Source organism: Hylobates moloch, unplaced genomic scaffold (assembly GCF_009828535.3).
Source record: "Hylobates moloch isolate HMO894 unplaced genomic scaffold, HMol_V3 SCAFFOLD_8, whole genome shotgun sequence".
Taxonomy (NCBI): Eukaryota; Metazoa; Chordata; class Mammalia; order Primates; family Hylobatidae; genus Hylobates; species Hylobates moloch.
Genome location: NW_026652283.1, coordinates 110646619 through 110671815, shown reverse-complemented (window position 1 = coordinate 110671815; position 25197 = coordinate 110646619). Strand labels below are relative to the sequence as shown.

The 25197-nt window shown below is 39.4% G+C and overlaps 1 protein-coding gene across 7 annotated transcripts in view; it reads right to left on the bottom strand.

Annotated features, from left to right (window-relative positions):
- PSD3 (pleckstrin and Sec7 domain containing 3) overlaps nt 1-25197 on the bottom strand; it is a 575483-nt gene that overhangs the window by 375076 nt on the left and 175210 nt on the right. The window lies entirely within an intron of this gene.

Genomic DNA, 25197 nt, shown 5'->3' with positions numbered 1-25197 from the left:
TAAAGTCCACCCTCCCTACCCCTAAGCTAAAGTGCCTCCAGGGGGATTCCTTGCCAAGTAAAAGAAGTCTAAAGAAAGAATATAATTTTCAGGATTCAGAACCATAGCAAGCCAAAAGTATCCACCTCTCAAGAAGGCTGGCCCAAATATAAGAGGCTATAGATGAGAGTGTGCACCTAGAGAGAGCACCAGGGTAGTGGAAATACACCCAGAAACAGAAGCTCAGTGCCGACTACCGGTGTGACCTTGGGCCAATGCCTTAAAACTTTCCAGCTTTAGCTTCCTTATCGCTGAGCTAAAGATGTTTAAATTACAGATCAGTAATGTGGTTACAGCACACAATCTCGGCTATTAATCTGGATTCCTTCACTTTCCAATTATGTTACCTTGAGCAAGTTATTTAACCTCTGTGAGCCTCAATTTGCATCTGAAAAAAAACGGTAATAATAATGGAGTTTTCTGAGGATTAAATGAACTATACATACAAATACATAAAGCACTCAGAGTAGCAACCAGTATAGAATAAAAAGCTCAAGGTTTTATTACTGATACTATAATCACCATGACTTTTAGTAGAATTACATTTTTTATAAAACTACCCACTTCCCTTTTCAAAATCCTCTCAAAGAAGAGCTAGTTTCTGAGTTGGTTTGAACAGCAGAAAGGACAACCTTTGTTGGCTTCATACAAACACTAACCAGTCCGTGAATCACCAATTCCCTATGAGATGTAAGCTGAATTTGTTGGGCAAGCCTTCTAAGACCACTCCTTCTAAGGGGAGGAAAGAGGGGTAAGCGCCCTTTTGTTCTCCCTCTTCCTTATGCCTGGAATTCAGAAGATGGAGCTAGAAGTGAAGCAGCCCTACGGAATTGTGAGCGTCCCATAAGCTAGGAGGGCAAAGCCGAAAGCACCCCATACCCACCACAGACCTCCTACCCCCACCCACCATCTTCACATGGGGGAGAAATTTACATGGGTCGAGTTACTGAATTCAAGTTTTCCAAATGTCTACGGCGTATCGCATTAGGCTTTAGTTAACATTTACTTTGACTAGCCCCCTAAAACACTATTTCAAAACGTACAGCTCAGAAATAAATTACTTACATGTTCTCTAGTCTTTTACTGCACCATCTCTTAAAAACATGCACAAAAACAGCACCTGCTTAGCAGTGCCATCTTGAACTCCTCAATTGTTTCGTTTTGTTTGTATTGATTATATTCTCTTATTCTCTGTGTTCTTGATACTCTGGTATTTGGGGCCTTGACTGTGGAGGGACGGTTCCTCCCAGGGCTGGCTAATTCCTAGAGACAGAAAAGACCCCTGTGCGAGCGTGCCTGTGATACACAAACCAACCAATCCAGAGCCACAGCAGGTAATATTCCCCCTGTCCTAAATCACCCAGGCCCAGGTCCTGGACAACTGGGAACCATCCCTATAGCCCAAAGCCTGCCAAAATTATTCAAACTAGCCAATCTTGAACTTACCCAGCTTGGCTACCCCGTCTTGCCCATTCCCTTCCGAAAACAAAACAAAACAAAACAAAAAAAACCAATAAAGGCTCTGGGCCATGCTCCCCCATCTCCCATCTCTGGCTCCCATCCCAACCTGGTGTTTCCCTGTGACCCTGTGCAATGTACTGAGCCTCCTGTGTCTAGGGATCTGTGAGTATAAACCTCTTTCATAACAGTCATTTCCATGTCTGGATGTCTCCCCATACCTGAATTTTTAAAAACCCCATGTACAAATTTTAGAGCAAAATTTTGACAGGAATAAATGATTACTCACTAATTATCGGGAACAAAATTTCAAATGTACAATGTATTTCCAGACTCTAAAGTCACTAGCACTTTGGCTGTTTAGTTTGGAAATGACAAACTACAGGTAATGAATTTTTATTTGATATAATGTGTTATTTCTAAAAAAATTTCAAATAAAGTAGTACAAACAGGCAAGCAAGCTATTATTATCCAACCTGATATAAGATTTTTAGAAATACAACTTTTTCACAAATCAAGACTGACTGCATGATATAGAGTTTTATTATCATAACATCCTGTTTTATTGTTCCCTTTTTTTAAACCACGGGATCCACGTAGGAGACAATAAGATTACTGGAAGAACTGGTAACAATAATTCCTTAAGTAAAGTAACTTTTCCTTCATTGAACAAGTCCCTGTAAACAAGAAATCAGTTTTCCTTGCTCAATTTATTACTTTTTCAGTCTGGTTCTTAGATCTTGAAAAAAAATTCAATGCCAATTTAAGGCTTACAAAAATTGAGTTTTTGTATTTTAGTCTGTTGTCTCCATTACCAGGTACATCTAAATGTTCAAGCTTAATCTAGAGAGATAATCAGAATTCCAAGAAGATATTATGTGAAATAAATCCAAGTGAGCAGGGAGAAGAGAGGTGAAAAGCCAAAACCTGTCAATAATGATAGTCATGCCGGAGCTCTGTATCCTAATACGCTGTTTTGAAAAGAAAACCTCAAAAGTGAAATTTAACTTTTAAAGGGTATACATACGACCCTCCTGGTAAGCTCGTTGGGAAACATACAGTATAAAAGGTTTGTATGCTGGAAACATTACATGTAATAAAGAGGTAATTACAAGTCACCTGCAAAGCTCTACAATTGTCCTAGAGCTACTTGACAGATGAACAAAGTTAGCTAAGCTCACTGTCTTGCGTTACTGAGTGTCATCCCTCTCAGCACAGAAGTGATGTGTGCTCCCTGCACTGCAAACTGCACTGGGGGTAAGGGTGGAAGGGGGGAACAAAGAGAAAAGGGGTCGAGTGGCAGAAAGTCACAATGAACATTTTGAGATTCCTGTCTTCCAGGGACCAAGCAAGATGCTTTTCACCTCTCAGGCCTCCCCTGTCACTTTCTAAGAAACTCTCAACCACCAGTTTCTGTGTCCTAACCCCAGCCTGTGATAGAAAGGAAAGACCAAAGAAGAGCAGGAAGCAGATCTCATAGCAGGTCTCTGTCAGTCCCTGTTAACCCAGAGCTTACTATGGATAATGCATGCTACATAGTAGACACCCAATTAATTGTTTCATTTAATCCTTAAAAACCTTCCTACCAGGTAGATATCAGGTATACCTGAATATAAGGCAACTCTAAATAACTGTTAGGTAGTCCATAAATTCCAAAGGGGCGAAAAGTTACTGGCCACATTGAATACTTAAATTTTTAGGATGGATGAAATAATCAAATGGCTCCTTATAATATTTTATTATGTTAATTGGCACATATAAAATCACATAATACATTAAAACAATAAATAAATGCCTGTTTTCATTCGCTTCCACTTCAGGAAATGATTTTGTTCAAGCTTTTCACGTGTAATTTGTCATAAGGATCTTTGCTACCACTAGAGTCTCCTTATCTTGCATCTTCAGTTCTAAGTTATTTGAGATACAGCAATTTTTTAAATGTGTGATGGAAATTCTATCCTAACCTACAGTATCCATTCACTAGGAGTGATCTGAACATCACTTACTGCATGTATGACCTAGAAAAGTCATCTTTAAGAAGCTAGTTTATCCAACATCCGACACCTGCACCTCTGAGAGCATTTCCCCAGGAAGAATTACTAAATGTGTGTTCAACTTGTTTTCTCCCTCTTTTTACCCTGTTTTAGTGATCTCCATAAGCATTCCAAACTGACATTATCTATAGTTATTTCAAGCTCATATGTTTTCTCCAAAGAATTCTTTGTTAATCAAAATAATCAAAAGAGGATCCCTAACACAGAACACTTTAAGAACTTAATGTAAGACCACTCCCTCTTTTCTGATATCTTTTTGAGAAAAACAACCTCACCCTGACTTTGGGATATATTGAGTATTCATTCCTTTTTACAAACAAAGAATATAGAGAAAGTTTAAGCAACCTTAAGAATATAGAGAAAGTTAACCCAACACACAGTTAAAAGAATAAGAAGCTTCCCTCAGACCAAAGTTTAGAAAAGGGGCATTTAGTGGGCAGCCCACATGTGAATATAAAGAAGAGCAGAAGAGAACAAACAAAGCCACTCTTTTACATTATGTTGCACTATCTTTTTTTCTAGCATAGTTCGAGAATTTTAATCTTTCTTTCCCTATTGATTGTTTGCAGTCACTTATTTACAATCACATACACACACACACACACACACACACACACACACACACACAAACACAAACTTTATTTTCTATTAATATAAACCATATAAACATTTTTTTTTTTTTTTGAGACAGAGTCTCGCTCTGTCGCCCCAGCTGAAGTGCAGTGGTGCTATCTTGGCTCAATGCAAGCTCCGCCTCCTGGGTTCATGCCATTTTCCTGCCTCAGCCTCCCAAGTAGCTGGGACTACAGGGGCCTGCCACCACACCCAGCTAATTTTTTGTATTTTTAGTAAAGACAGAGTTTCACCATGTTAGTCAGGATGGTCTCGATCTCCTGACCTTATGATCTGCCTGCCTCGGCCTCCCAAAGTGCTGGGACTACAGGCGTGAGCCACCGCACCTGGCCATAAACATTTTTAATGAACACACGATGTATCATTAGTAATACAATTTAGTCATTGTTGAGTAGCCTGGATATTTCCAGTTATTTCCAATATTATCCTAATTTTTTTTTTTTTTTTTGAGACAGGGCCTCACTCTGTCACCCAGGCTAGAGTGCCATGGCGTGATCTCGGTTCACTGCAATCTCTGCCTCCCAGGTTCAAGTGATTCTCACACCTCGGCCTCCCAAGTAGCTGGGGTTACAGGCATGTATCACCATGTATGGCTAATTTTTGAATTTTTAGTAGAGACAGGGTTGCACCATGTTGGCCAGGCTGGTCTCAAACTTCCGGCCTCAAATAATCTGTCCACTTCAGCCTCCCACAGTGCTGGGATTACAGGCATGAGCAACCGTGCCCAGCCCCTAAGTAAATTCTTATACTGACAACTGGATAATATGATTCAGAATGTAAGCAAAATATAAGTCCCACTGATGCAAATGAAATAAATGTCCAAGAAGTCAGTGATATGTATCTGTTTTGTGCACTGTTGCATCCCCATGTCACTGAGAACCCCAGAAAGTACAAACACCAAATCGCAAGGTCAAGATGGCATAAAACACGGTTGCATGTACTGGGCAAGAAGCACTTTGATGGTGAGCTGAGAAACTGCTTTTGCCATGTACTGAGCCTGGGATGGAATCAGAACTCCAGGGTGTGGGGACAGCATGGGAGCACGAAGCAAACAGAGGCTTGGGCTTAAGGGGCTGACCTGAGGGGGTTTATATAATATACCTCCAAAGAAAAAGCAAGAGCAAGTTCTTGGGGTAACTGAATCTCCCTAAAAGTAGAAAAAAAATTAGAAAAGTCACTAAGCATCCAAATGGCATCTAAGTGGGCAGCAGGAACCAGCCAGAAGGGCTCGATAAACTGTACTTACTGAGTTGATTTCCGGCTAGCCTTTGGTTAAATTAGGTTTGTAACTCTAAGCCGTTTCTTTTTATTTATTTTTTCTTTCTTTCAGTATAAGATTTTCTTCAAACACTCTAGTTTTGTCTCAAGTATCAAGTAAAGTGAAATGCATCATTCCACCTCTCTGTAGGGATGAATGAGGGTATCGGTGTGCTAGAGGGCAGGGAAGCAGGATCGGAAGTCCAGGCCCAGGCCCAGGAGCAGAGCACAGTCTGGCCAACTAAAGGAAAGGCAGGGTAAAGGATTTCTTTTAGAATCCCTCTCTCTCACTGGCTCACAGGCAACATGCTCTCCCAGCTGCGGTTCTGCCATGGCTGCCATTCTGCTCCATTTCCTTGGCCTGCTGTACTTCTCCCACTCCCCTTTAGTTACAGGTGGAGCCCCAGGGATTAGTTTTTCACCTGCTGTTCTTCTTACTTCACATTCTTTGCCTTTCAAACTGCAAGAGCTTGGAAGCAATATCTATCATCCAATCAACACACCGGTGTGGTGGCAACTGTACCCCAAGTCAGTCAATGTATACAAATTGCTTAAAACAGTGCCCAACACATAGGAAATATTCAGTAAGAATTAGCTGTTATTACTACCAGTGCTGGGAACCAGACTTTGCTACATTACCATGTGATTTGGGCCAGTAATTCTGCTTTTCTTTTCCAGTCTTTTGTATGCACTATAAAGTACATTTGTACTCCCAGGCTTTTGTACAATTAATTTTGAACCTAATTCAAACAATCACTGTAGGCAAACAAGATGCTTACTTCATGGGTTTTTGTAAGATTAAAATGACAGAAGTCACATGAAGCGGCACATGAAAACCTCAAAATGACTAAATGTAAGGCTGTACACCAATAACTCCATAGCTCTATGATGCTAATTTCAAGTGTCCAGATCGACCTCTCCCCTAGGCTTCAGGCTACCTCACAGTTCTGCTGTGTGAGAAGGAATCACCAAATAGAAACTATTACACAGGAAAAGCAAAAGATGTCAGTAATTTAGTCCATTCAGAAGCAACTATGTCAATCAGCCAAAACACATATCTGAGGCAGGAGTCTAAACTTGAACTGGGATAACAGAACAAGGAGAGATGAAAGCAAGATAACTGTAAATCAGATTGTATTCTTTTAACCCCAAGAATAAAGAAAGGCAAAGACAAAAGAAATCTTACCAAGCAGAGTTAACCATCTCAAAGCTACATTCCATCTGTCTTAACAATCGGAACTCCCACCCTATGATAATAACGTAATGAGAAAAAAATACAAAGTAAACCATAACCAGGAGCAGCTCACACATGGTCTAGTTAGCTCACTTTGCGGGAAGGTCTGAGGTGACATCCAGAAGGGAGGAGTATCTCATGTTTTGAATGAAAGGGAAGGATCTGAGTTTGGTATGAAGTGCTAAAGCTCTCAAGAGAGATTGTGGGTACTCTGTCCTGTGCTTCTCTCACAGACAGTGGTCAAGTCATTGCCAGCGACAGGCCATGCTGTTACACATCTACATTATCTCAGAAGGCCACCCCACCCTTTGAGAGACACCAACGGAAAATAGGAATCCTGCACTGAGGACAGAGTCTCACTTTCCTGAGATCCTGTATGTGCTCTTGGCAATCAAGGAAGCCTGCTCTCTGAACTGTGCCCCCTGCACCTATCATCCCCTGGAAAGTTGGGCATGTCCAGAGAAGCAGAATAATGCAAAGAGTCAACAATTCCCAACTGTCTGGCAGATGCCCCATGTCAGACATTTAACATGTCAAAACCAAAGTGATTGCCTTCCCTGAAAAACTAGCTCATGGTGGAGAATTCCTATTTCAGATGCATCATTAACATCTCCTGTCACTTTACTGCCAAACTTCAGAGTCATCATATCTCCTCATATCTACAGTCACCAAGACTATCATGACTTTCTGGAAGTCTCATGCATTTATGCATTTATATTCCTATCAGCATCTCTTCTCTACAGTGCATACAATTAGTTTCAGAATTAAATGCCAACCCTAACAAGTCTCCCCTCCTCAACACTTGTTCATATCTTCCAATCCACCCTAAGCAATTTTGCTAGATTAATTTTCCTATAGCACTTTTCCTTTTTTAAATTTCTGACAAAAGCACAAAAGAAATGTGTGTGTTGGGGGTTTTTATTATTACTCTTAGTTTACAAATAGTAACTGTACATGTTTATAAGATACAGTTTATTTCCACATACGTATATGATGTGTAATGATCAAAGAACAGTAATTAGCATATCTAACACCTTAAACATTTATCATTTCTTTGTGTTGAAAACATTAAAAGTCCACTCTTTCAGCCATTTGAAAATATACAATAAATGGTTGTAAATTATACTCACCCAATCCTGCTATAGAATACTAGAACTTACTCATCCTAGCTAGCTGTACCTTTGTATCCTGTATCCGTTCACTAACCTTTGGCTATACCTACTCCCCTCCACACTTCCCTGCCTCTAGTAACCACTATTCTACTCTACTTCTATGAGATCAACCTTTTTAGCTTCCACATATGGGTGAGAACATGCGGTATTTATCTTTTTATGCCTGGCTTATTTTACTTAACATAATGTCCCCAAGCTAACTCATCCATGTTGCCATGAATAACAGAATTTCATTCTTTGTTACTGCAAAAGAGTATTCTATTGTGTGTATATACCACACTTTCTTTATCCTTTCATCTGCTGATGGACACGTAGGTAGATTCCCCATCTTGGTTATTGTGAATATTGCAATAAACATGGGAGTACAGATAGATCTTCAACATACTGATTTCCTTTTTTCTGGATATATACCAAATGGTAGGATTGCTGCATAATATGAGAGCTCTATTTTTAGTTTTTGAGCAACTTCCATACTGTTTTTCCTTAGTGGCTATACTTTTATTTTATTTTTGAGACAGGGTCTCACTCTGTCGCTCAGGCTGCAGTGCACTGGTGCATTCTTGGCTTGCTGCAGCCTTGACCCCCTGGGATCAAGTGATTCTCCCACCTCAGCCTCCCAAGTAGCAGGGACTACGGGCACACACCAACACACTCAGCTAATTTTTGTATTTTTCGTAGAGATGAGGTTTCACCAGATTGCCCGGGCTGGTCTTGAACTCCTGAGCTCAAGCCATCTGCCCACCTCGGCCTCCCAAAGTGTTGGAATTACAGGCGTGCACCACCATGCCCGGCCTCCTTAATGGGTTTACTAATTTACATTCCCACCTACAATGTGTAAGAGTTCCCCTTTTCTCCTAATCCCACTAGCATTTTTTTATGTTTTGTCTTTTTGATAACAGCCATACTAGCTAGGTTGATACAATATCTCATCACGGTTTTGATTGGCATTTCCCTGATGTTCAGTATTTTTTCATATACCTGTTGGCCATCTATATGTCTTCTTTTGAGACGTGATGTGTCTGCTTATTGAAGAGACTGTCCTTTTCCCAGTGAATGTTCTTGGTGCCTTTGTTGAAAATGAGTCGGCTGTACAGATGAGATTTATTTTTCTGGGTTCTATATTCTGCTCCATTGGTCTGTGTATCTGTTTTTACGACAGTACTATGCTATTTGGTTACTATGGTTTTGCAGTATATTTTGGAGTCCAGTAGTGTGATGTCTCAAGCTTTGTTCTTCTTGCTTTGGCTATCCAGGGTATTGTGTGGTTCTAGGCAAATTTTAGTACTGTTTTTTCTATTTCCGTGATGAATGACACTGGTACTTTGATAGGGAATGCACTGAATGAGTATACTGCTTTTTGTAGTATGGCCATTTTTACCATATTAATTCTTCCAATTCATGAAAATGCAATGTGTTTTTATTTTTGCATATGCCCGCTTCAATTTCTTACATCAGTGTTGTATAGTTTTCCTTCCAGAGACATTTCATTTCCTTGGTTAAATTTTTCCCTAGGTATTTTACTTTTTGTAGCTACCGTGCCTGCAATTGCTTTCTTACTTTCTTTTTCTGCTATTTGAACGTTGGTATATAGAAACACCACTGATTTTTCTAAGTTGATTTTGTATCCTGCAACTTTACTGAATTAGATCGTCAGTTCAGAGGTTTTTAATTTTAATTTTTATTTTTTGAAGCTTTCACAGTTTTATTTATATAAGATCATTTATCTGGCTAAAACTTCTAGTACTATTGGAAAAAAATGGAGAAAGTGGTCATTCTTGTCTTGTTCCAGAGCTAAAGTTTGCAGCTTTCCCAAGTTCAGTATAATGTTGGCTATGGTTTTCTCATATATGGCTTTGACTGTGCCGAGGTATGTTCCTTCTTATCTAACTTGCTGAGAGTTTGATTAAAGTGAGGTTAAATCCAATGTTGCTTTGTTTATTTTCTGTATAGATGATCTATCTGATGCTCAGAGGGGTGTTTAAGTGCCCAACTATTATTGTCCTGTTTAAGTGCAATTTAAATCTAATAATATTTGCTTTGATTACCTGGGTGCTCCAGTATTAGGTGCATATATGTTTATAAGTGTTATATCTGCTTGCTGAATTGATCCTGTTATCATTGTATAATGACCTTCTTTGTCTCTTTTTACATGAGTTTACTTAAAGTCTGTTTTATCTGATATAGGAACGACTACATTTGCTTGCTTTTGGGTTCTGTTTGCATGGAATGTCTTTTTCCATACTTTCACGTTCAGTCCACAGTTGACCTTTGAATAAGATGGGATTTAGGGGCACTGACCACCACCACCATGCAGGTGAAAATCCACATAACTTTTGACTCTCCAAAAACTTAGCTACTAACATATTAGCCTACTATAGACTAGAAGTCTTACTGATAACATAAATAGGGAATGGACACATATTTTGTATGTTGTACATATTATATACTTTATTTTTATAATAAACTAGAGAAAACAAAATGTTACTAAGAAAATGATATAGAAGAGAAAATATATTTACTATTCATTAAGTGGAAATGAATCATCATAAAGGTCTTCATCCTCAACTTCTCATTGAATAAGCTGAAGAGGAGGAGAAAGGAGTTGTTGTCCTCGTCTCAAGGATGGGAGAGGCAGAAAAGGTAGAGGAAGAAGAAGGGGAAGCAAGAGAGGCAGGCACATTCAGTGTAAATATATAGAAATAATCATAGTTTCTGTCTGACTTTTTAACTTTTTCATTTCTCCAAAAATGTTTCTTCTATACAGTACCAATCCTTCTTCCACTGTTTGCTTTAGTTTCAGTGCCCATATGATAGAAGGGTCCACATCATAGAAGAAGTCAAAAACAGTCTGGAATCACGGGAACCCTTCTGCCAGATTATCTCATGTCAATTTGTTTTCTACAACTGCTTCTTCCACGTCTTTTTCCTCATCATCTGGCGCTAATTTTGAAGCACTCATCTCCAGCAGTTTATCTTCTGTTAACTTCTCTGGTGTGATACCTATTTGCTCTTAAATTTCTCTGATATCTACATCTTGTAATCCTTCCTCACCACCCCCCATACCGTTTTTCCCATATCTACAATATCTTGTCATGATTTTCTTGATTAGCTCGATTGTAAATCCTGTGAAGTCCTGCACAACATCTGGATAAAGTTTTCTCCACCAAGAACTTATTGTTTCAGATTTCAAGGCTTTCACAGCTTTTCCTTTAACAATGGAATCTTCAATGATGCTATCTTCCAGACTTTCATGATGTTCTATCAGGGTTCTCTTCCATAGCACTAACAATTCTTTCCATAAAATATTCTGTGTAGTGAGCCTTAATGGTCCTTATGACCCCCTGATGTAGAAGCTGAATTAGAGATACTGTGTTTGGGGGCAAGCAGATGACTTTGATGTCTTCACTGTTGAACTCAGAGGGTATACTCAGGGGCTAAGGGTATTGTCCTATATCAAAAGAACTTTAAAAGGCAGTCCCTTACTGGCAAGGTACTCCCTGACCTTAGGGACAGGAACCAATCCAGCAGAAGAGTGCTTGTTGTCCAGGCCTTCCTGTTATACAACCGAAAGACTGGTATCTGTGTTTATCTTTTCTATTCAAGGCTAAGGGGTTAGAAATTTACAGACAAGGGCAGTCCTCATCATAAATCCAACTGTATTTGCACAAAACAATACAGTTGGCCTATCCCTTCCTGCCTTAAATCCTCGTACTCACTTCCCTTCCTTACTAATAAATGTCCTTTGTGGAATTGTTTTCCAGAAAGGAGGCACCTTTTTTCTACAAGAAAAAAAAGAAAGAAACCTGCCAGGCAGATATCCACTCTTCTCAATGAATTTCTTAATGGTGTCTGGGAACTTGTCCACTGCTTCTTGGCTGTCTGCTGCTTCTCCTGTTATCTTGACATTTTTTAAGGCAAACCTCTTTCTAAAATTATCGAACCATCTTTTGCTGGCATTACATTCTCCAAGTTTAGATCTAACACCTTCCTTTTGCTTTAAGTTGTCATACACTAACCTCATTTTTTCTTAAATCATTGTAGAGTCTATAGGCGTGCCTTTCTTATAGGTACCCTGCATCCACATAACAGCAACATTTTCAATATAAAAAAGTTCAAAGTTTTGTGCCTACTGAGGGAGCTGCAGTGACAACAAATTTCCTTTTTTTTTCTTACAACGGTACTTACATTGCTGGATTCTTTTATCTCGAAATGGCAGGTGACCACAGCTACAGACCTCAATCCATTTGGTACATATCAAGCAATTCACTCTTCTTATAACATCATGAATTTTCCCTGCTTCTTGGGAGCACTTCCAGCATCACTAATGGTACTTTGTATGGGTTCCATGGTGTTATTAAAGGTTTATAGTATTGAACTAAACATGACGAAAAATACATGAAAACCATGAGAGACAACTCTTTTTTTTTGGGGGGGGGGGAGAGACAGGGTCTTGCTCTGTCACTCAAGCTGGAATGCAGTGACACAATCATAGCTCAAACTCCTGGGCTCAATACATCCTGACACCTCAGCCTCCCAAGTAGATTAGACTACAGGTGTGCACCAACATGGAGATCACTTTTTAATACAATACATAATTTACTGGACAGATAAATGGCTCATATGGAGCTGTTAGCATCACACAGCGTTTTAAGCAGATACAACACTTGAGCTCATTGCAATAGCAACAACAGGTGGCTTCAACATTATTATATTGTACAGTATGTACTACAGTTAATTGTATGCAGTTATGATTTAATACTGCATCTTTATGTTTCTTTACATTTCTAGGGACTGCAAATGGCACCATGTGCAGTCTGGTGTATGTAAGTTTTGATAAATTTTAACTTTTTATACTAGATGTGTTTCTATTTCATGGTAATAAATGATTAAATAAACTAGTATCTACATATATTTTATGATTTCATGTTACAACTCTTGTTTATTCTTCCGGTATTTCTAGTCTCCATGGTTTGTCTGCAACCTTTCTCAAATTGTTGCAAATCTCCCAAAAAATTAAACAACATATTTATCGTTTAAAATAGCTGAATATAAGTGGACCTGTGCAGGTCAAAACCTGTGTTGTTCAATAGTCAACAGGTAAAGTGAGTTTCTTGTAGGCAGCATAGACCTGGGTCATGTTTTTTCATCCATTTAGCCAGTCTGTACCTTTTAAGTGGAGAATTTAATCCATTGACATTCAAGGGTATTATTGATAGGCGAGAACATACTCTTGTTATTTCGTTAATTTGTTTTTGAAGTTGTTTGTATATCCTTTGTTCCTTTCTTCCTCTTTTTCTTCCTTTCTTCCTCTTTTTCTATCATTGCAGTTTGGTGGTTTTCTGTAGCCTAAGTCTTGATTCTTTTCTCTTTCTTCTTGGTGTATCTGCTCTACCAGTGAGTTTTACAATTTTGCCTGTTTTCATGATGGTGACTTTCATCTTTTCACTTCCAGATGCAGAACTCCCTTGAGCACTTTTTGTAAGGTTGGCCTAGTGGTAATGAATTCTCTCAGTTTTTGTTTGTCTGGGAAATACTTTATTTCTCCCTCATCTCTAAAGGATAGCTTTGCTGGCCATAGTATTCCTGGCTGGCAGTATTTCTCTTTCAGCTCTTTGACTATATATCAGCCCATTCTCTCCTAGCCTGTAAGGTTTCCACAGAGAAATGTGCTATTAGTATAATGGAGAGTCCCTTAGATGTGATTTGACTCTCCTCTCTTTCTGTTTTTAGAATTTCCTCTTTGTCCTTGACTTCTGTCAATTTGACATAAATGTGCCTCAGGCAAAAAAAAAAAAAAAGAAAAAAGAAAAAAAGACCTTTTTGGGTGGAATTTATCTGGAGACTTTTGAGATTCCTGGCTCTAGATGTCCATATCCCTCCCCAAACTTGGGGAGTTTTCAGTTATTATTTCATTAAATATGTTTTCTATGCTTTTTTCTTTTCCTTCTGCAAATCCCATAACACAAATATTTATTTACTTAACGATGTCCCACAAGTCTTATAGGCTTTCTTCACTTTTTTCATTCTTATTTCTTTTCCTTTTTTCCCTCAGATCATAATTTCAAGTGAGCTTAAGTTCAGAGATTCTTATGCTTGATCAAGTCTTCTATTGAAGGTCTCTGTTGCATTTTTTTTTTCACTGATTGAATTCTTCAAATACAGGATTTTTATTTAATTCTTTTTATAATTTCTCTCTCTTTGCTGAATTTCTATTCACATGGTGAATTGTTTTCCTGACTTCATTAAATTATCTCTCTTCTGTTTTTCACTGAGTTACCATAAAATTATTATTTTGAATTCATATTCCAGCAAGTCACTAAATTCTTTTTCACTGAGGTCTGTTGTTAGAGAGTTATTATGTTTCTTTAATGGTGTCATATTTCCTTGCCTTTTCATGTCTTGTCTCCCTGTGTTGATGTCTGTGTGGTAGATATCTGTGTGTTGATGTCTGGTGGAATGGTTGCCTCTTCCAAACTTCCTTGACTGGCTTTTGTACAGAAAGACTTTGACCTTCAGTAGGGTTTTACTGTGCTGATTGGAAAGAGTGTGGTGACTGTTTCCAGACAGGTGCAGTAGTATAGTCTCTGTGCAGATTCTTCATCTGCATTCAATGTCAGCAATAACTGTGGATGCCTCAGTGGCATATGCTGTAGATGGTCGTGGCAGTGGCATAGGCTGCTAATGTCTTCAGTCCTCTTATTCTCATTTTCCACACAATGGGGAGACTTAGATGAGGGGATTTCTCTTGGCGTCAGGTCTGACATGGCCTACAAGTGGCTGCAACAGCACTGAGTTCTAGATGCAGTTGCTTGGAGTGGCTGTAGGATCAGGGTCCTAGGCTCAGAGTCTTGTGAACCTACTGTGGCACCTGCATCTTAGAGTGCAAACTTGCTGTCTGTGAAAGGATTGGATGTAAGTTGCCCCCGGAACCAGGATCTGTGACTCAGAGCTACTCCCTAGCAGCTCAGGCTCAGGGGGCCAGGTTGTAGCTGTGATTTTACTTTTGGGGGATACAGTAAAGCACTCACCCAACTCCAGAGAAGTGATACTCTGAAGGTTTAGGCTCAAGGTGCAAGGTATGACTGCAATTTGGGAACTTGACCCAAACGGCAACTTGGGTCCCAGGGCATGAGTCACCTTGTGGTAGTGACTTTAGACCCTGGGTTGGCAGTGATCGTCAGCATCTGAGCCTCTGTGAGGCCAGGTGCAGTGGCAGCAAGTACCTGAGAATGGCAAAGAATAGCTGTTTTTTGCAGCATGGTGGGATGAAGAGTGTGGGGGGCAGGGAATAGGACAGTGATGATTCCATTCCTCAAGAACAGATGTGTCCCAACAGCTCAGACTCTAGGGCCTAGACCAGCTCCATGGGAGCAGGATACAAGAGCTGTCTGGTCTATAGGGCGGTGTGTCTCAGCTGAGCCACTGTTCTGCTTCCCTGGTATATGGGGTCCTATGTTGGTTCAGCCCAGGGATGTGCAGCTACTTAGCTCAGCCAGGGCACTGATACCCCAGAGACGAATGTGCTCCTTCAGCTCAGGCCTGGGGGCCTTGACTGTTCTGGATGGCCCAGGCACAGTTCCCCTAGGATGCAGGCTACTGCTTCAGCTTAGGCACTAGGATATAGGACCTTTTTGGGGGGCCAAGGCACCGTTTTGGGGACATGTGGCACTCCTCCAACTTAGGCTCAGGGAAGGTGTGACTTCTCTGAGTGGCCAAAGTACTGTTTCCCAGGAGAAACGGCACTACTTCAGCTCAGCCCAAGAAGGTGGGGAGAGGGGTAGGTGACGTGGCTCTACTTCTGCCTGGCCCCATGGGGAAGTGTACGATTCTGTTTTGCAGGGCTATAAAGGAACACCGGAAACTGCATAATTTATAAAGAAAAGAGGTTTATTTGGCTCACAGTTCTGCAGGCTGTACAGGAAGCATGGTGCCAGCATTTGCTTTACCCAACATGGCAAAGGGGTAGCAGGCATGTCACAAGGTGAGAGAGGGAACAAGAGAGAGAGAAGGAGGTGCTAGGCTCTTCTAAACAATTAGCTCTTATATAAACTAACAGAGTGAGAACTACTCATTACCTCAGGGAGGCACCAAGCCACTCATGAGGGATCTACCTTATAGACGCCAGGATTGTACAGCAGTGTGCACTCTGAACTTCAGAAAAGCTGCAGGCATTGCACTCCAACCCGGGCTGCACCCAAGAAAGCCATGAAGATGGGGCTGCCCAAGGCTTCAGGGGATCACCCTTTGTACCAGTGTACCCAGGATACAAGACATGGCGTCAAGGATTATGTTGGAACTTCAAGGTTTAATGTCTTCCCTGCTGGGTTTCAGACTTGTGTGGGGCCTACTACCTCTTTCTTTTGGCTGATCTCTCCCTTTTGAAATGGGAATGTGTATCCAATACCTGGTACTACCATTGTATCTTGGAAGTAAATAACAAAACAAAATAAAAATTTTAAGTAGATCTTCTGTAATTGTGTTACAGCTGTAATTGTTTACTCAAGGTCAGCAAATTTTTTTCTGTAAAGGACTAGACAGTAAATACCTTAACCTTTCCGGGTTATAAGGTCTCTACACAAACACGCAACTTTGCCATCGCCACCAAAACAACCACAGACAATAGTAAATTAACACAAGGCTGTTTTCCAATAAAACGTGATCTAGAAAGGCAAGAGAGGAATAGGATTTAGCCCAAGGGCCATAGTTTGCCAATCTTTCCTTTAACTTGTCATTCAAGAACTTGTGCAATCTGGCTACTAACTCCCCACCTTATTTCCCTACTGCTATCTTGCTGGCACTGTGTACTAGGTTTTTCTTTTTAAATATAGCAAACACCTACCATATTAAATTATAACAAAGGTACTAGCTTTGCAAATTAAAAAACTGAGGCATAGAGTGTTTTAAGTAGCTTATAGCCAGGACTAGAAGCTGGATGAAGAATCCATGCTGTTAACCATTACAAAAAGCTGCCTCTCCGTTGGTCAACTCAGCATCCCCCCTAAGTTACATGATCACCTCTGTACTTTTGCTTATTAAATTATTTTCTCCTCTCTAATTTTGTCCTACTCATCTTTCATATCCCGAGCTCTCACTGAAGCTCTCCACGCCTCACCAACTCTCAGTGACTTCTCCTCCCCTTTTCTTCTTTTGTTTGAGATGGAGTCTTGCTCTGTCGCCCAGGCTGGAGTGCAGTGGCGTGATCTCAGCTCACTGTAACCTCCACCTCCTGGGTTCAAGCAATTCTCCTGTCTCAGCCACCTGAGTAGCTGGGACTACAGATGCACGCCACCATGCCCGGGTAATTTTTGTATTTTTAGTAGACGTGGTTTCACCATATTGGTCAGGCTGGTCTCCAACTCCTGACCTCAGGTGATCCACCCACCTCGGCCTCCCAAAGTGCTGGGATTACAGACGTGAGCCACCACACTCGGCCTCTTCTTTTATTCTTAAAACATATATTGCCTATACTTTTCTATGCGTCCTTATATTTTCATAATTTCACACTGTCTTCCCTACTTACTTTTTATCTTACATATTCTAGATCCTAAATACCTATCATAGAGTTCTGAAGTTAAAAGGCATTCATTATTTTTTACTGGATGATATTAACATCCAAGATAATTCATGAATATAGGCCTAAAGTAATTTTTACCACTCCCCATACTTACTAAGATTAAAGCAAGTGGTTTGTTTACAGTAAATATATCATTTTTCAAGATGAAAAAAGAAACAAAGTATAAATTGGTTCTTTGATTTTTCTAGAATGAGATACGCTTTGCAAAAACAATTATAACAATATATATTCTGTAACTGAACTACTTAGAAGAGATTATTTTATAATAAATATCATATTAGTGTGATTGAACTAGGCTAACAGTTGTATCTGAAAGACAAGGAAAAATATAACACACTGATTTTTCTGTTCTTTAAGTCTCAGAAAAGTGGTTTTCTTTGAGAAAGACATCCTTGAGAAAGCTACAGACCCTCTCCTGACAAAAAATATCAGATAAACATTTATACGAATTTTTCATCAAATATCTGGGTGCTTCAGACCCCCTAAAGTTAAGAAACCCTGCCTGAAAGGGTCTCATATTAGCTACTCACAGCTGTAACTCACCTAACAAATTTTCCTTTTAACGCAAGACATTCAAAGAAATTTCAATGCACTAACAAGATGTGGCTGTATTTTTAAAATTCATACCCAAATTAGAAGGCGTTGAAGACCATAAACGATGGAAATGGGGAAATTCATAGTTAAGAGCAAACGGGTGAGGGGAGAGCAGGAATATTACCAAAGACTTAAAGATTTCAATTTCGTGTTACTACTTGCGAGGACGGCTCTGATGGCCTGGTGATCCTGCCATGTATATGAGGGGCACAAACACAAGTTTTGCAGGGACAACATATATGATCTTATTGCTAAACTTCATACCTTCAAATCAGAAGTGGTAGTATCATATACTAAAACAATAAATTGAACTAAGAAAAATTAGCATAAGAAAGTAATTGTAGTATCTGTTTAAAACTCAGATTTAGAAATAAAAACAAGTAAGTTCCAAATAAAAACAAATACAGTCATGCACCATATAAGAACATTTCAGTCAATGACTAACTGCATATACAAAAGACTATACACCTAATTATATACATACACGTAAGATTACAATGGAGGCAAAAAACTCCCATTGCCTAGTGACATCGTGAAAATCCTGACCCTGTGTAGGTCCAGGCTAATGTGTGTTTCTGTGTCTTCATTTTCAACAGAACGCTTAAAGAGAAAAAATAAAAACTAAAACATTATTAAAAGCTTACAGAATAAGACAGTAAGGAAAATATTTTAGCATAGTTGTACAACGTATATGTATTTTAAGTGTCATTACAAAATACTCCGAAGGTTTTAAAAAGTTAAAAGTTTACAAAGTAAAATACTTACAGTAATCTAAGGTTGTTTCTGAAAGATAAATGTTTTTTATAAATTTAGTGTAGCCTACGTGTTGATTGTCTACGAAGTCTACAATGGTGGACAGTGATGTCCTAGGCCTTCATATTCACTCACGGATTCACTCATGGCAACTTCCAGTCCTGTAAGCTCTAAGCATAGTAAATGCCCAATCGATGGTACAATTTTTTGTCTTTTCATTATTTTATTTATTTTATTTTGTAGAGATGCGGATCTCACTGTGTTGCCCAGGCTCGTCTTTGACATCCTGGCCTCAAGCGATCCTCCCATCTCAGGCTCCCAAAGTTCTTAGATTACAGGCATGAACCACTGCACCTGGCCTTTTCTCTTTTCTATTGCATTTTTATTGTACCTTTTAAATGTTTATTTTATTTTATTTTATTATTATACTTTAGGTTTTAGGGTACATGTGCACAATGTGCAGGTTTGTTACATATATATCCATGTGCCATGTTGGTGTGCTGCACCCATTAACTCGTCATTTAGCATTAGGTATATCTCCTAATGCTCTCCCTCCCCCCTCCCCCCACCCCACAACAGTCCCCACAGTGTGTTGTTCCCCTTCCTGTGTCCATGAATTCTCATTGTTCAGTTCCCACCTATGAGTGAGAACATGCGGTGTTTGGTTTTTTGTCCTTGCGATAGTTTACTGAGAATGATGTTTTCCAGTTTCATCCATGTCCCTACAAAGGACATGAACTCATCATTTTTTATGGCTGCATAGTATTCCATGGTATATGTGCCACATTTTCTTAATCCAGTCTATCGTTGTTGGACATTTGGGTTGGTTCCAAGTCTTTGCTATTGTGAATAGTGCCACAACAAACATACGTGTGCATGTGTCTTTATAGCAGCATGATTTATAGTCCTTTGGGTATATACCCAGTAATGGGATGGCTGGGTCAAATGGTATTTCTAGTTCTAGATCCCTGAGGAATCGCCACACTGACTTCCACAATGGTTGAACTAGTTTACAGTCCCACCAACAGTGTAAAAGTGTTCCTATTTCTCCACATCCTCTCCAGCACCTGTTGTTTCCTGACTAGATATGTTTTGACATACAAATACTCACCACTGTGTTACAACTGTCTACTGTATTAGGACAGCAACATGTTGCACAGGATTAGAGCCTGGGAGCAATAGGCTATACCATATAGCCTAGGTGTGTCTCATATACCATATAATCTAGGGTTCTGCAAGTACACTCTGATGTTCACACAAGGGTGAAATCGCCTGATGACCCATTTCTCAGAATATATACCCATCATTAAGCAGCACATGACTGTACCAACAGAATAACAACCCTGTGAATACAACAACAGACAAATAACAAACAATAACGTTAATGATACATAGATGCTACATTTTAATTTCCTTTCATTTAAACTTTTTTCAGTAAGTTGAATTTATTAAATGTATTGCTAAGCTGGATTTTTTATAATCTTTTGCACTCGGCACACAAGAATGAGAGCAATATATCACAAAATTCTAAATTTTAAGTATGCAACATGAAATGGTTAAAATCAAACTATCTGTAGAATTTACATATATTGATGGATGTAGGTAAACTGATGAATGCAGAATTGATAACAGGTAAATTAATATAGAATTTCAAAACTAGCCAAATACCAATCGAGATAACCAGATGTAGTTTCATCTCTGTTGGCAAAAGAAAAATCTATAAATTTGTGCCTTTCAGAATGAATGACTGGTTCAACAATAGAGGCAAACTCTAAGGTACAGTGGAGGCCCCCTAGAAAGAGGGCAGTCACCCAAATTAAGCAATTAAGTAAGACTTTTGGAAACATATACTTTAAATCGCCATTTTCTGGACTAATATTTAAGGTCTTCCATGATCATATCTTAATTTACTTCTCCGTCTGAGTCAATATTCTACTGTCCTCCACAACATCCTGTACTCAGACCCACATTTTTCTAGAACCAAATTCTCCCCAAGCTTTCCATCTATTCAAATGACACTTACCCTTCAAGGCAAAGAACAACGGAGCATACCTGGAAAAAGCCTCTGATTACCCCTTTCTCCCTGCGCTGCTTCTCCCCTCCTGTCCATATGATAACCACGTATCCCTGACTTCCTGTTCTGATCCTGATCATCTCAAACAGTCTGTCTCCTTGTGAAAGCACATGTCTGTCTCTGTGCAGGATCTTTAGCATGAAACGAGTCATCTGTTCATGAGATTTGTACCGATCATTTGGCACTTAATTACATATCATCTTCTATTTAATGGTTCCTCGTATGAATGCTGTCTTGCTTGTAAGTTCATTATCTCCTTATAAGCAATGACTAGCAGTATTGGGTACACAGCAAATACTCCGTAAATATGTGCAGAAATTAATTAAACGTCATTATTTGCTGCCCTCTCCTTTTTAAAACTATCTAAATATTAGAATCAAAACTATACAAATCTCAGTTCCCGATAAATTCTAGGAAACCTGCAGCCACACACACAAAAAAAGAGTCTCCAGTCATTTTCACTTTAAATAGAAAACTAAAACAGGGTCTCAGTCTACTTTATTTAATTCTATTCATTTTAACCAACTCAAAGTTTACTATAAGGTTCACTCTGACAGTTGTTCCAAGGGTAACTAAAGGAACTACATTTCAGATATTTAGCAATCCATCATCAAAAGGGCAAATACTCTAAGTTGCTTTTTCCTAGTGTAGTTGGGTATTGCATTGAGCCATCCCTATTAATTTGCTTGGGTTTCCTTAAAACCAACAAAAATATTTCTGTGAAATAGCTTGCAAAGCTCCTCATATACAGAAATGAAGGTTATCTCTCCCTTAAGGTTTGACCATAGCCCCATTAACACCACTGTCTTATCAAATGAACAAACTCTGACTGGATGCTTTAATATGTGAATGGTATAGGCACTCACACACAAAATATTGTTGGGTAAAGGCATAGATAACTTAGCTATGGACAAAAGGGTATTTGGTCTTGCTTCCTGGCTATTTTGTATTTTTCTTCTTCTTTTTTTTTTTTTTTCTTTTTTTTGGCTCACGCTAACATGCCTGGCTAATTTTTGTATTTTTAGTAGAGATGGAGTGTCACCATGTTGGCCAGCCTAGTCTCGAACTCCTGACCTCAAGTGATCTGCCCACCTTGGCCTTGCAAAGTGCTGGGATTACAGGTGTTAGCCACTGTGCCAGTCCTGTAGTTGTTTTTAAACTTCTTTAATTCTACAATGTTCTAAGTAAACAGAAATTGTAATTTATGTTTCTTTGTTTTTATATGTTTTTACTTATATCGTACTCCTGACATTGTAATTTCCCTCCACTGGGAGGCAGGGGCTTTAACTTTGGTTGCTGGAAGTTACAGTGAAAGGAAAAAGTGGCAGGCTGGTGCCAATTATAACAGAAAAGGAATTCAGATGTTTCAGCAGCCTGAGACACAGAGGACTGCCCCATGAAGAGTTTGCTCCCCTCCTTGAATGCCCTGTCATCGGCACCCAAATGCTCCCAATGGAAAGGAACTTGTACTGAAAAGTCTGATGCCCCAGACCATATCTTCTTTCGCTTCCAAAGGAAAAATACAAAAAGCTGTTGTGATATGCCAAGATCCATAAAGAAATGGTCAGCTTGATGGGAAAAATCATATAGTTTAGTGGTTTAAGTTTTGTTTTGCTTTGTTTTAACAAAGAAATTGTGCCTTCAAATGGTATCTGACACAGAAGTCCAAAAAATAAAACAAATAGAAGTTCAAGGCCAGGCCAGGCTGGGTAACATAGCAAGACTCTGTCTCTACAAAAAATAAAAATAAAACAAATAAGTTAGCCAGGTATGGTGGTGTACTCCTGTAGTCCCAGCTACTCAGGAGGCTGGGGTGGAAGGACTGCAGTAGCCCAGGAGTTCCAGGCTACAGTGAGCTATGATCATGCCACTGCACTCCATCCTGGGCAATAGAATGAGGCCATGTCAATCAATCAATCAATAAAACAGATAAAAGAGGGAGTGTTTTTGGTTGAGTGGGGGTGCGAGCACAGTTTCATAGCACTACCCCCTCTTTGCCCAAACCACAGGGAGACATAGACACAGACTTTGGTTTAAAGACTGAAAGAACAAAAATAAAGCCAGAGAAGTTAAATAATTTATTCAATACTAACAATTAAGAACAAAGCCAGAAGTATAGCCTACTTTCAAGAAAAGTTAGCACACTGTCAATTGGGAGCCAGTGGCACTTCACTCCAATTCCCCGTAAGGCTGCAGGATATGATGGAGAGGCAGCCTTGACGTCATGCTTGACTGGGCATGGCAGACCCGTGACTTCCTTGCTGTGTAACCTGAGGTTAAGTTACTGGGCCTCAGTGAGTCTCAGTGACCTCATCTATAAAACGGGGGTGAGGCGAGAAACTGTATCAGAAGATCTGTCTGAGGTTCCAAAAATAACACAAAAAATTCCTAGCAGAGTGCCTGTTGTATAATAATGATGTAAGAGTGTTCACTTCTACAATTTGGTGTGATAAAACAGAAAAGGAAATCTTTATGTTTGCTTTCCCAACAGTATTTTAATTTTTTATAATTCATAACTCAGGGATATATATATAGACATAGATATATAAATGTAGACATACACCTACAGATACACAGACACACTCTACCCCCCACCACACACATCACTAGTCAACATGAACACAATGAAGCAGAGAACTCAGGATTGAACCCCCCAAATTAAGAAAAATATCTTACTCATTTTGTCATCCTATACCGTAACTTAATACACACCAAAACAAATGCAACAACTCAAAAACTATCCGTCCACAAACAGCCAAGTAGGACCTTTCACATTAGTCTTTCAATTATTATGACTCCAACAAGAATGATTTCTTCAGAAGGTTTTGAAAAATTTATACATGAGGAAAAAAAAAATCAACCCACTAGACCAGGTTTCATATATTATTGTTAACGCATCTTGTCTTCTGGGGCCTATCAAAATGTCCATCTGAGAAGTTTTTGCCACGAAAATCCCAGATCCTTATTTCATAATGTCATAATGAGATTAAGATATAACAGGGCATATCTGTACACCACTGGGATTTTGCCTCCAGATTAAATTAAGCTGAAAGAACAAAAGAGTATTAACTCCGAAACGAAGCCGAAGGAAATCTACTAGCAGGAACGTCCTTCAGGAACAGTGCTTCACAATGTTAACTGCTACTGAAAAGTGTTGCAAGCTCAGTCCCCCAGGGGGCAGTGTTCCCCAACTATTAACAGAACTGAGCTCTTAAAAGGAATAAAACTTTTGTACTTTCTAAAAATTTATTTGGAAGCTTTCAGAAGGAAAAAATATATACATATTCTTAGAAGGAAAACCTAGAAATCTTTAATTTAGACATCTTTAATTAGGTGAAAATCTAGAAGATGGTCCACTTCTCAAAATCATTTTATGCCTGTTAATGTATATCATCTCTGTGGCTAAGATTCTCCTAAAAGAAATGAAGACACTCACTCACTCACCACACCTAGTTCCACAACCTGACCAGGGCTGCTTCAGTCCCAAGCAGAACTCTCCTCCTCATTGGCAGCCTGATGTTGAAGTTCAGAGAAAGTGAACAGTGACAGGTGGGACCCTATTGCTTCATCACAAATTTCAAGCTAGTTCTTGATGGCCACTGTATTAAATATCTACTCACTATTCTCAAAAAACATTTTGATGCAGCATGAAATACACTCAAAATTTTAGCTTGAGAGAAACAGTTACCATGCTGTCACAATGACAAAAGCCCCAAGTGGGCTGCTGAGGGGCAAGGCACCCAGGGGATGTAGAGTACACTCCTAGAGATACTTAAGAAACAGCCACCATCTACCCTGAGTAATTCCAATAATTGTGTGATCATTTAAAAAAAAAATTTTGGTTTAATCTAAACAACTTTATATACACACACACTCACACACCCTCCTTCTCCTATTTCAATGCATTCAATTACCTCCTAATTGCTAGATGCTTCAGTCTTTATTGGAATGGACTCATCTATGGCATGTCTCTGCAATTACTGCCTCCTTTTGAAAATTCTCTCTCTCATTTTCCAAATATTTTTCTGTTAAAGTTTCCCTTCTCTATCTCGGGTTGATTCTTCTAAATTTATTTTAAATAGTACTTTGTCAACCTGTTCATTTTTTTTTTTTTCTTTAGAGTGCAAACTTCAGATTTCCTGTCATTTTCCACATGATTCCCGGGCAATCATACCCACTTCCAAAACATCTTCTAAACCCCAAAGGCCAAAGCCTTCAGACCCGCACCCACAGAACCAGAAACCAGTCTGGCCCTTGCAGATAGAGACTCCAGGCCTCCCAGGAGCCAGGGCAGCCTCAGGGGCCTCATGCTCTACAGAACCAAGGATCCAGGCCTGCTCCAGCAGACCCTGGGG